General features: G+C 36.3%; 1 non-coding gene across 1 annotated transcript; it reads right to left on the bottom strand.

Moving 5' to 3' along the window:
* Positions 1 to 205: 205 nt before the first annotated feature.
* LOC111723767 lies at positions 206 to 369 on the bottom strand. The gene has a single exon (XR_002772237.1). It is a non-coding gene; the product is annotated as a U1 spliceosomal RNA (small nuclear RNA).
* Between the last annotated feature and the right edge of the window lie 10,497 nt (positions 370 to 10,866).

Here is a 10,866-nt window from a genome sequence, read left to right as displayed (position 1 = left end):
CCTGCCTTTGCCATCTCCACTCCTTCATCTCCCAAAGCCAATTGAACATCAAATCCTAAAGCTCTTACCTTCTAAAAATACCCTAAAAATCTAGATACACCCTTCTATTTCTACTGTATCCATTCTAAGGTACGACACCATCCCCTCTAACCTGATCAAAGGTACTAGTTTTCTTTCTTTTCTTTTCTTTTTTTTTTTTTTTTTACAGGGGAAAGCACGAACACAGTCCCCCACTACCACAAATTATGCAGTCGAGTTTCCCACATTTAGGGACATCGCAGGGGTCAGCACATCCGGAGTGCAATGGATAAGCCTCGCCCTGGGAACACCCCCTTCGTGATCATGGTATCTGCCCTGCTAGGTAAGTATGGTACTAGTTTTCTAAATAGTTGACTCAGGTCCACTTCTGTGCACAATCTGGTCATCATCATAGCCAGAGATGATGTTGTGAATGGAGTTGTTTTATACTCTAAAAATCTGCTATTATACCCCTACTTAAAATTCCTCAATGACTTTGTAATGTCCTTAGATAAAGACCGAGATAAAAATCTTCAATTGTCATCCATAATCCCTTCATGTTCTGGCTTCTACTACATGTCCTGACTGTTCTTGTAGGGTACAAATTTTTAGGTTAAACTGTTATCACTTCCAATGTAAAGTTCAAGTTGCAATTGAGTTCTTCACCCAGGGGGAGGGCTGGACACCCTCACACTGTGCATGTTAGGTAAGATCCTGCCGATTGCCCGCCCTCCTCCCACCAACAGGCCTCTCTTCCCTGTCCTGTCCCCTCTCCTTTGCTAGACTATATTTGTGTTGGATCGACTTCTGCCACGTCATCCGCCTGCCGATTCCTTCTAGGTCAGCCTCATTATAACCTCTATTCACATGTGGTTTTCTCTGCAGATGTTCTTGCCTCCCATTTTTCACTGATTCACTCCTGTTTCTCAAGTAGGTTTGATTTCAATAGTTGATTCCTAAAGCTTTTTCTGGGATTTTTGTTCTGTCAAATTTCCGTCTTATACAGATTCAAGGTACCAAGAGCATGTCATTTTAACACAAAAAACAATATTTCATTGGTTTGTCTATTTGTTATGCCAAAACATTTTTTCATTGATTTGTTTGGCTATTTATTTATGCTGACACACTTTTTTTTTTTTTTTTCAGTTTTTGGCCATGGTTTTGGTGGTTTGGTGGTTTTGGTGGTTTTGTTGGTTTGAACCCACCACCTCCGGCTTATGGGGCTGGCACCCTACTCCTTGAGCCACAGACACCGCCCTACCAACACACTTTTCCCCCCTCCAGACTACTAACACCTAGTGTACCCATATGGTTTATAATAAATATCATAAGTATTTTCAAAAGAATTATTAAAATGTGATTTTGATCTCCAAATCAAGAGATTCTTCATTTTTATGAGTATTAAAAATAATGAATATCATCATAATTCAGAGATAAAGAAATAACATCTCATTGGAAGGGTACAGATTGGCCTCACCAAGAATGCAAGTTTTAAAGTATTAGTACATAATGAATGAGAATAAGTTTTCCAAAGAGAAGAATATTTAGAGATTTTAGTTAACAAGAAAACAAAAGTTAATATGCAAAGTAAGTATGTGTATGTCATTGTGTTTGAAGTGACAGTGGCTGAACCAGATTGATCAAAGTGGAACTTTCTTATGGGAAAATGATGAACATTAAAAATTTGGCTAAAAATTAAAAAAAGTAATTTAAATCAAGCTAAGGAATGGGAAAACTTGTTTCACTTGGGGAGACAGGGAAGAATGTCTGGGGGAATTGAGATGGAAGAGGAAGAACAGGAGATGAGATGGTATTTGGACCCTTTATTGAGGCAACTGTGCCAATTTAGCTGCTAAGGGTAGAAACAGGAAGAAACAACCTTGTGTCTGCAGCACGACTGAAATGTGGGAGCAGAGCCCGGGAGACAGGTCAGATGTAGTTTAAGAGGCATCTTCATGAAGAACTCAAACCCAAGAAATGAAAGAGACCTTAAAAAAAAATAGAGAATGAGTTGGGTGAGAGAGGCAGAGGATTTCAACTGAACAGTTGCAAAATTCTAAATCAAGGATGGCAGAGAAAGCATTAGACATAGCGAAGTTATATAGAGTGATAGTAAAAGTATAGTCATGGTGCCTTAGTATCTTTTTTGGATGGAACTAGAGACCATTTTTCTAAGTGAAACATCACAGAAAAGAGAAACAAACACGTGGGCTCAGTACCAAGTGGGAACCGGTCAACACTGAGGTGCACACATGTGAGTGAATCTCAATGAAAATCAAGCTGGTGGAGGGGTGGGAGGGTAAATTCGTACCTACTGGGTATGATGCACATTGTCTGTGTGGGAGCCATGTTTATAACCTTATCTCAATTTTTGCAAAAAATAAAGTTTGTAAGCAAAAGCATGTGTATGCCCTAATATTCTGTTTTTTAATGCAAAATCAAATTTTATTTTGTTTTTTATAAATGATAGCTGTATACATTAATGCAAATATGGGGTACAGTATAGTGTTTTCATATACAATTTGAAATATTTTCATCAGACTGGTTAACATAGACTTTGTGTCATTTACTTAGTTATTGTGTTGAAACATTTATACTCTAGTTCTAGGAAAGTTCACTTGTACCGTTGTTAGACAGACTATATAGGTGATCTTTCCAGTCACCCTCCCACCACCCATCCGCCCTTCTCCCCTCTCCTCCCCCACCCCCTCCCCATATTCTTAGGCTAGAATTAAGTTGTAGCTTTCATTTGAGAACTATAAATTAGTTTCATAATAGAGTGTGTACATTGGATACTTTTTCTTCCATTTTTGTGATACTTTGCTAAGAAGAACATTTTCCAGTTCCATCCATGTAAACATGAAGGAGGTAAAGTCTCCATTTTTCTTTAGGGTTGCATAGTATTCCGTGGTGTACATATACCACAGTTTACTGATCCATTCGTGGATCAATGGGCACTTGGGCTTCTTCCATGACCTGGCAATTATGAATTGGGCTGCAATAAACATTCTGCAATAAACAAATATACTTATTGTAATGTGATTTTTGATCTTCTGGGTATACTGGGGTTCTTTTTTGTTGTTGTTTGTTTGTTTGTTTGTTTAAGAGTAAGTAAACTTGGAAATGTGCCCATGAGATCCACCTTCAAGGAAGTACAGTCAGCAGACATCTTTAATGTCTGGTCCTTCAAGGTCTGTCTCTGCTGAAGAAAGCTGGTCCCATCCAGGTCACACTATTCCAGGAGTAGCCCAAACACTGTGACTGAGCAGGGGATGGGTGCAAGCCAATTCTGATATTCATTCCAGAGTCCCCTGTACCTAGGACTGGCAGCCACGGCTGAGTCAGTCATTCATTGCAATTCAACTTCTTCTGCCCAATCCTGCTTCCGCCTTCTTCCTTTCATAGATGTTGATTCATTAAAAAAAAAAAAAAAAAATTCACCCCAAATTCCATTTCAGCATGTGCTCCCCAAGATCCCCACCTTATAAGAGCTAGGAGGAGGATGTGGAACTTTAAGAAAATATTTCACAGTCATCACCTAAATATAAACAGAACTTTAACATTCTCAGATAACAGTTATATGAGTTCTTTTTGATATCTCATGCACCTCTGTAAGGTTGTCACATCACTGTTAAAAACTGAGACTCAGGGACTTCATTTCTTACATGAATTTATTTATCCAGTTGGAAATGTGCATCTGGAATTCAGAAGAGAAATAATAGAAGATTAGGAATCATCCAGTTAATCTTCCAGAGAGTTCTATTGCTAAAATAGGGCAGAACCAGGGTCACAAGTAAGACCTTCTGTCTCTAAGCAACGATTTTTTTTTTTTCATTTTATCCTGCTGCCAAAAAAGAGGAAAATTTAAAGTCCTCAATGGTGTCAGATGTTGGAACATCTAAGAGAAGATGGTAAAACTTCTTAGAAAAGCCTGAATTTTAAATCCAAGGGTTGGGAAGATGTTGGTACATTCTAACATTCCTGTGACGTATCTACTCTAAAATCCATTTCTATATACCTACAAATGAATAGATAGTTCATAATATGTCTATAGATACAAAAGATAATTTTTTTTCAGAAATCATTTTCTTTCTATAACTTTTGCTGTCTGGTGCTGTAGACAAACATTAAATAAATAAATTTTTCCCCATCAGAAAACATATAAAAGAGAGCAGTGATGCTTGGTTCCCAGTAGATAGAACAATCCAGTCCCTTCTAGTCTCTGTGACGCCCTGGGTGGAGTTCCTCAGAACTTGATTATTTCTAAGTAAGTTCCTTGTCAATCTCAAAACATCTGAGTAATAGATGTCACAGTGTATGCTTGCAAGCATTAAAATATCAGTCCAGACTAAATCAAAATAATTCAGGAATGTTATGTAATTAAAAGAAACGTACTGAAGGAAAAAAGAAACTGGTTTTTCAAATTGGAGGTGGTTTGTAGCTAAAGACTAAATAAATACATGTAAAGACCTATCTTTAGGGCTAGAGAGATCGTTTTTACTATTCTTACTTCAAGAGGGAGACTATTTTAACATTTGTAATTATTTCCACTGTAAATAACAAAATAATTTACAAACTCAGTCTGCCTGGAAGAATAAGAAATGTGGTTATCTTACATAACAGGACATTGGAAGGCTAAGAAAGCCTCTGGTTTGGATAATTCAGTGGCTAATGGTGCTTCAATACTCTGTTGTAGTTACTTCTGGATTCATCCTAAGACTACTGTCCTTCGCATTTTAATATGGTTACCCACAGCTACTGAAACAATACACTTTTTTTGTAATATCCAGAGAGAGAGAGACAAGCCCAACAGAAAATTATTTAAGAAGACACTTTCTCAACTTTCCCAAGATTAGTACAGCTAGTTCCATTCCATATTAATAGGTGATATTAATTCATCACATACCTTCAAACGTAAGTTCTTCTGTTGCCTAACCTGGCTAGAAAAAGCCGACTGGTAAAGAATAAGGTAACATAATCAAATTAGGGCCACATTAGGGAGAAGGATAGAGGATACGCAGGCTCCCAGGTAGGCAGTGAGTAGTGGACACTGGATCTGTCTTTTATATTGAACCTACCAAAATCCCACTGCGGGATACTCCCTTCTTTATTTTTAAATATAAAAACATTGATCTTGGTTTGTCACAAGTCCATTTAAAGATTAGTGTTTTCTTCTATTCCCGTGACATTTTGCTAAGAATGTACACACCCCTATTATGAAATTAAGTTAAACCTTTTATATGAAAACTGTAACCTAATAACAACCTAAGGATACGGGGAGGGAGAAGGGAGGGGAAAATGGGTGGAGGGAGGGGGATTCGAGGGTTCACTTCTGTGGTTTATCTTACAAGGGTACAAGTGAATCTTTCTATGAGTAGAATATGAACGTTTTAATACAATAACTAAAAAAATGACATGAAGGCTATGTTAACTAGTTTGATAGAAGTGTTTCGGATTGTGTGTGAAAACACCACACTGTACCCCAGAAGTGCATTAATGTACCCAATTACCACTCAATAAAAAAAAAAATAAAGATTAGTGTTTTGCGTCATTTATCTTAGTTCACCCTGCTGGTCTCTGTAACAATGCTTGGACGTTATTTGTCTTGGTTTGCCTCACATTTGCTTTGCAGTTGTCTCCTGATGTGAGTCTTCTTCACTCGCTTCTCATTTAGTAAGCAGCAGACCCTGCTGATATGATCTTGTTTGGTCTCATCCTTTCTGATTGATTTCCACAGTGTTTGCCTCAAATCATCCTTCTTCACTGAGCCATCTTGGTCCTACACTCTCCTCTTCCTCTCACTCATGTGTATTAGCACTAATTGTATAATGGGATTCAATTTCATTTACCTCCTCTGCATTCAAAAGCTATCTGATATCATTTGTTTTCATGCTCTTTGAGTCCATTTATAGATTAGTTATCTCGATTTCTTTTTTTCTCACTGGAAAATTATGTAGCTAATGCCACATGCTAGCCTTTTCTGTTCATAAAATTAGACATTCATTCATGAACACTCTTGAGACTTCCCAGTTTCTATTGAGCCAACTAGGTATTTTTATCACATCAGAAAAAATTGTACAAAAAGTACTCTAAGGTTTAAAAATATGGAAATAAAATTAGGACATTCTCAGGATAGATTACTTAAACTATATTTTAAATATATTTCTTGATAATTTAAAAGTATTTCTTTATTTCTTATATATGTGATTGCAGGCAATATTTTGCAAAATCTTTTCTTAATCTACTATCTCTAAGAGAAAACAAGACTGAATAGTTTACAAACTTCTGACAAATTGGTTACACATCAGAGATGACTATTACCTTCAATTCAAAGCATCTACAAAGTCTAGATTTTCCCTTTACCTAAACACTGAAGTTTACCTGTCCACGGTAGACTGTAAGATATCATCTCCAATTCCAGGTAAAATTCAATGTTGAAAAGTATATAGGTAAAGTCGGTGATAGTTCGATTATTACATGAGGGACAAGTTATGTTCATTTAATAGCTAAAATGCTTAGTTCTTTGTTAATTTATACTAAAACCAGTCATAAACCAGTTAATTTATACTAAAACTAAAACCTTAGCTCATCACTGCATTTGGGAATCTATATTTCAAAGAGTCTTTTTGGTACTATTGCAAAGAGTTTATGCATTTCTGACAAATAAAAAAACAACAGTACTGAAATCTTTTTCTGTTGAGAATTCTATTTAGAATTTGGTTAGATATTTATTTACTTATTTATTTACTTTTGACACAGAGTCTCACTATGTCACCGTTTGTCGAGTGTCGTGAACTCTAACAAGTGCATGTCACCCTTGGTAGAGTCCTGGTTCATAGAATCTTTGAGAATTCCCTTGATTAAATGGCAACTGAGAGCATATCATAAGCACAGAATATTCCATTTCAGAGACTAATATACAGAATATAACTCAATACAACTCACAGCAACCTCAAACTCTTGGGCTTAAGCAATTCTTTTATGAATTCTCACAGTAATTCTTATAAGAACTGCTTGTTATAACCTCCTACAACAATTGAGCAATTTCTATTTCTTTATTTTTGTTGTTGTTGCTGTTGCTGTTTGGCTGGGGCTGGATTTGAACCCGCAACCCTTGGTATATGGGGCTGGCACCTTATTCACTAAGCCACAGGTGCCACCCAGCAATTTCTATTTCTGAAATAGGTATACATGTACACATAGACTCATATCCTCCCAAGTAGCTGGGACTACAGGCACCCACCATGATGCCTGGCTATTTTTTGGTTGTAATTATTGTTGTTTGGCAGGCCCAGGCTGGGTTTGAACCCACTAGCTCCGGTGTATGTGGCTGGTGCCCCAGACGCTGAGCTACAGGTGTCGAACCTCCGTTAGATATTTAAATCATTTTCATAACTCAGTGTTTTACAATAGTAACTTCCAAATAGAACCTCTTAGAATGTTGTAAGAGGTTATAACAAGCAAACTAGGATTTCTGAAGTAGGTATACGTATATACATAGATTTGCGTATAGAGACATCGAGAGTGTTTTCCAGATTCTATAAACAATTTAGTTTTAGATGTAAGAATTTTGGCAATTCTGTTTGGTACTATATTATTGATGCCATCAAGGCCTATATCCTTTAGAAATATAATAATACAGTGTGCCACTCACCTGGCTAGGCATATAAATAGTGGTCATCCCGATACCAGATAACCTGTGCTGGCCCAGAGTCCTCAGACAGCTAGCCTAACAATGAAACAACCTGGTTCATAGAATCTTTGAGAATTGCCTTGATTGCATGGCAACTTAGAGCACATCATAAGCACAGACTATTCCCTTTCAGAGACTAATATACAGAATACAAAATATAAATGTTTAAATACTGGAAAATATCTTCTATAGTACACTATCTTCCCAATTATGTAATTATGTTTTCTTCCCCTCACTATAACAGGTGTCCTATTACGTCCTTTAAAATTAACAAAGCAAAGCAAAGAAAAGAAGTGAAAGGAAAGAAGAAAGAAAAAAAGGAAAGGGAAGGGAGGGGTAGGAAGGGAAGAAAGACAATAGGGAAGATTTCTGGTAATTTTAGGGTAATTTATTATTTTTTTGCAATTAATGCCCTATACACATATTGCCAGTGAGGTGCTATTGTCCAGATTCCAGAGAGCACCATCTTTCAAGGGGGTTGCTGTGTTGTCCAAATTCAAAACGGTCACTCACGTATTCTCTGTGCTCCAAAGGGGCTGTGTACAAATGAAATACAAAAAGAAAATGTTTTCCGGTATTGTGCCATTTAGTGATACTGATTTCAAGGCCTAGCTGCATTCTCACATTGTCTGGTACTCATAAATCCCTAGTTAAGTGTTGCTATATATCAGGGAGCCAAAGCTGGGCTTTCATCGAAAAGTCAAATAAAATGTGGAATGCAGGAGGAAGAACCCTTAAGCAGATGAATCCCAAAATCTAGTCCCAGTATTGTTGGAGATCTATGGCAAAAAGAAAAATAAGCACTTTCATTGAAACTTTTTCAATAGACCTAAATTTATTGCACTTAATGAAGTACCTTTAATTTTCTGGTAAATCACTGGCAATTTTTTTCAAATGGGCAAAATGATGACAACAAACCCATTTTAAAAAATATTATTTTATTAGCTTAGAAACTACTCTTGTAAGAAATTAAGATTTTTTAAAATTGATGATCATCCCTCATGTAAATGCCAATTTATTCATCTCTATAGCCATTTGTAGTCTGAGAGTCAGGAGACCTGTAGGGATAGATTTGGTATGTTCTTGTTGTCATTATTGTTTGTTATAGTTTTATTTTCATGTCAGTCCCTCACATGATTATCTACTAGGCTTCTACTAATGGCAGATAGTAATGATGGTCATCCATGAGGGGGAGTTAATGCCTTTCATTCAAGTATTTCAAAGCACACTTGAGCCATGTATCTGGTGCATTTAGTAAAACAGTTTTAGTGGTTGTGTAAAATATTGTTTTGCAGAGGTTAATGGCTGTTATTGTAAATCTGAAATTTATGATTATAATTCTTTTTCTGTTTGTTTTATATTAAGTAATTTAATAAGGGCACCATAAAAATATCATCACAATGCTATTTTCAATACTATGCTTCTAATGCTCCCTTGTGTGCTACATTATTTCACCTGCTTTCCAGGTTGTGTGCTACTCTATTTCCTCAGCTGTGTGCTACATTATTTCACCTGCTTTCCAGGTTGTGTGCTACACTATTTCCTCAGCTGTGTGCTACATTATTTCACCTCCTTTCCAGGTTGTGTGCTACACTATTACCTCAGCTGTGTGTTACATTATTTCACCTGCTTTCCAGTTCCTCAAAGGCAGAGTTTGTCCTATTTCTCGTATTTCTTGGAATCAAACAAAGAATCAATTTCAGGGCTGTTCGTGTAATTGGAGCTCAGAAAACACTTCTTGCATTCTGTTTTATGATATGCTTAACTTTGAGAAGTACTCAGATTTTAATAAGACCTGTAATCCCTCACCTAGATATTACAGCCATGTTTTTAAAAAGGTGTAACAAGTGTGCATTTCTATCTCAAAGTCTGAATTATAGTGGAAGAGCATCATGAATCGGGAAATCAGATTCAGTATAATGTTCTAATTGTCTATGGTGCATTGAGCATATAAATCAAAATTTTACTGCTAAATTATAAAGTAATAAATTGTGCTATTCTTATTAATATATTTTTAAACTGGGTCAATATTATCATCACCGTGTGATAGTTTAATGAACAAAAGAAAGTCATCACAGTACAGTACAGGCACAGTAGTTTTTATGACATGGAGTATTTTAAACTGCAATATAATTAAGAAAATGTATTTTTACTGTCTTAATTTCTTCTCACTTCAAATACTTTCACACAATCCAGATTATCCACAGAATGACATTTAATTTTTTCCCATAATATGAGTCTCTTACTCTTTAACCGTTACAAAATTTGCTCTTCAACCATCTGGAAACTTTGAAATTCAAGCTTCTGAAGGAACTCAATACCAGTCAGGGGACATTTTTTATGGATTTATTTCTTCCATGATTTTCTTTCTTCACTCTCTTCTTTAATGTACTCTAAGAACTTTCTAAAGCATTTACTGTATTAAATTTTTATCTCTGATTTTGAAAATATGAAGCGATTTCAAAAGGATACTGATATCACACCTTTAAACCACTTCCCCATATTGGGAATAGTGGACCAATGGCTCTTTAGTCTATGGGCTTGTGTGGTTACATGGCGCATATGCTATCTCATGGCCAGTTTTATTCAAATGGGCGCAAAAGTGTTATAAATTAACACATGTAGGAGCACATAAACCCCCTTGTTCCATGGTCAGTAAAATTAAAGCCCTGTAAAATATCCATATGGTGAGACTGTAAACATCAAGAAATCCTCTTTTCTTTTTATAAGGTTTTCTTAAGTCATCTTCTCTGAGAACAGAAAACTACCTCCACCAATTTTGTCTTTATTTACAAGGTATTCCTCCTTCCTCCAACATCTCCCAAATTTGCAAACATCCCCTTCTGCCAAGTCTTTCTTACTGCCCGAGAGGCTCTCAAAGGACAGTTTACGCTTATAAAGTGCAAACCCTCTTCCTTAAAGATAAGCTCATCACACCAGATTAGCTGAATTCTATAATAAAATGTAGCATTTCTGATCGTGTTTGCAGTTACAGATTCAGTTTTTCTGATTATATCCTGGTAGGAGAATACATTTTTATCAAATGTGGCAGTAGGTTCATTGCTAGAAAAAGTAAAGGGACGTGATGAAGTCACCTTGTATACATTCCAGCCAACATGTTGAGGAATTTAAACAATGGGGCACTTTCGATGCTT

Source organism: Otolemur garnettii, unplaced genomic scaffold (genome assembly GCF_000181295.1).
Source record: "Otolemur garnettii isolate 467f Iridium unplaced genomic scaffold, OtoGar3 scaffold00015, whole genome shotgun sequence".
In the NCBI taxonomy this organism is placed as follows: domain Eukaryota; kingdom Metazoa; phylum Chordata; class Mammalia; order Primates; family Galagidae; genus Otolemur; species Otolemur garnettii.
This window is presented reverse-complemented; position numbering and strand designations above follow the sequence as displayed.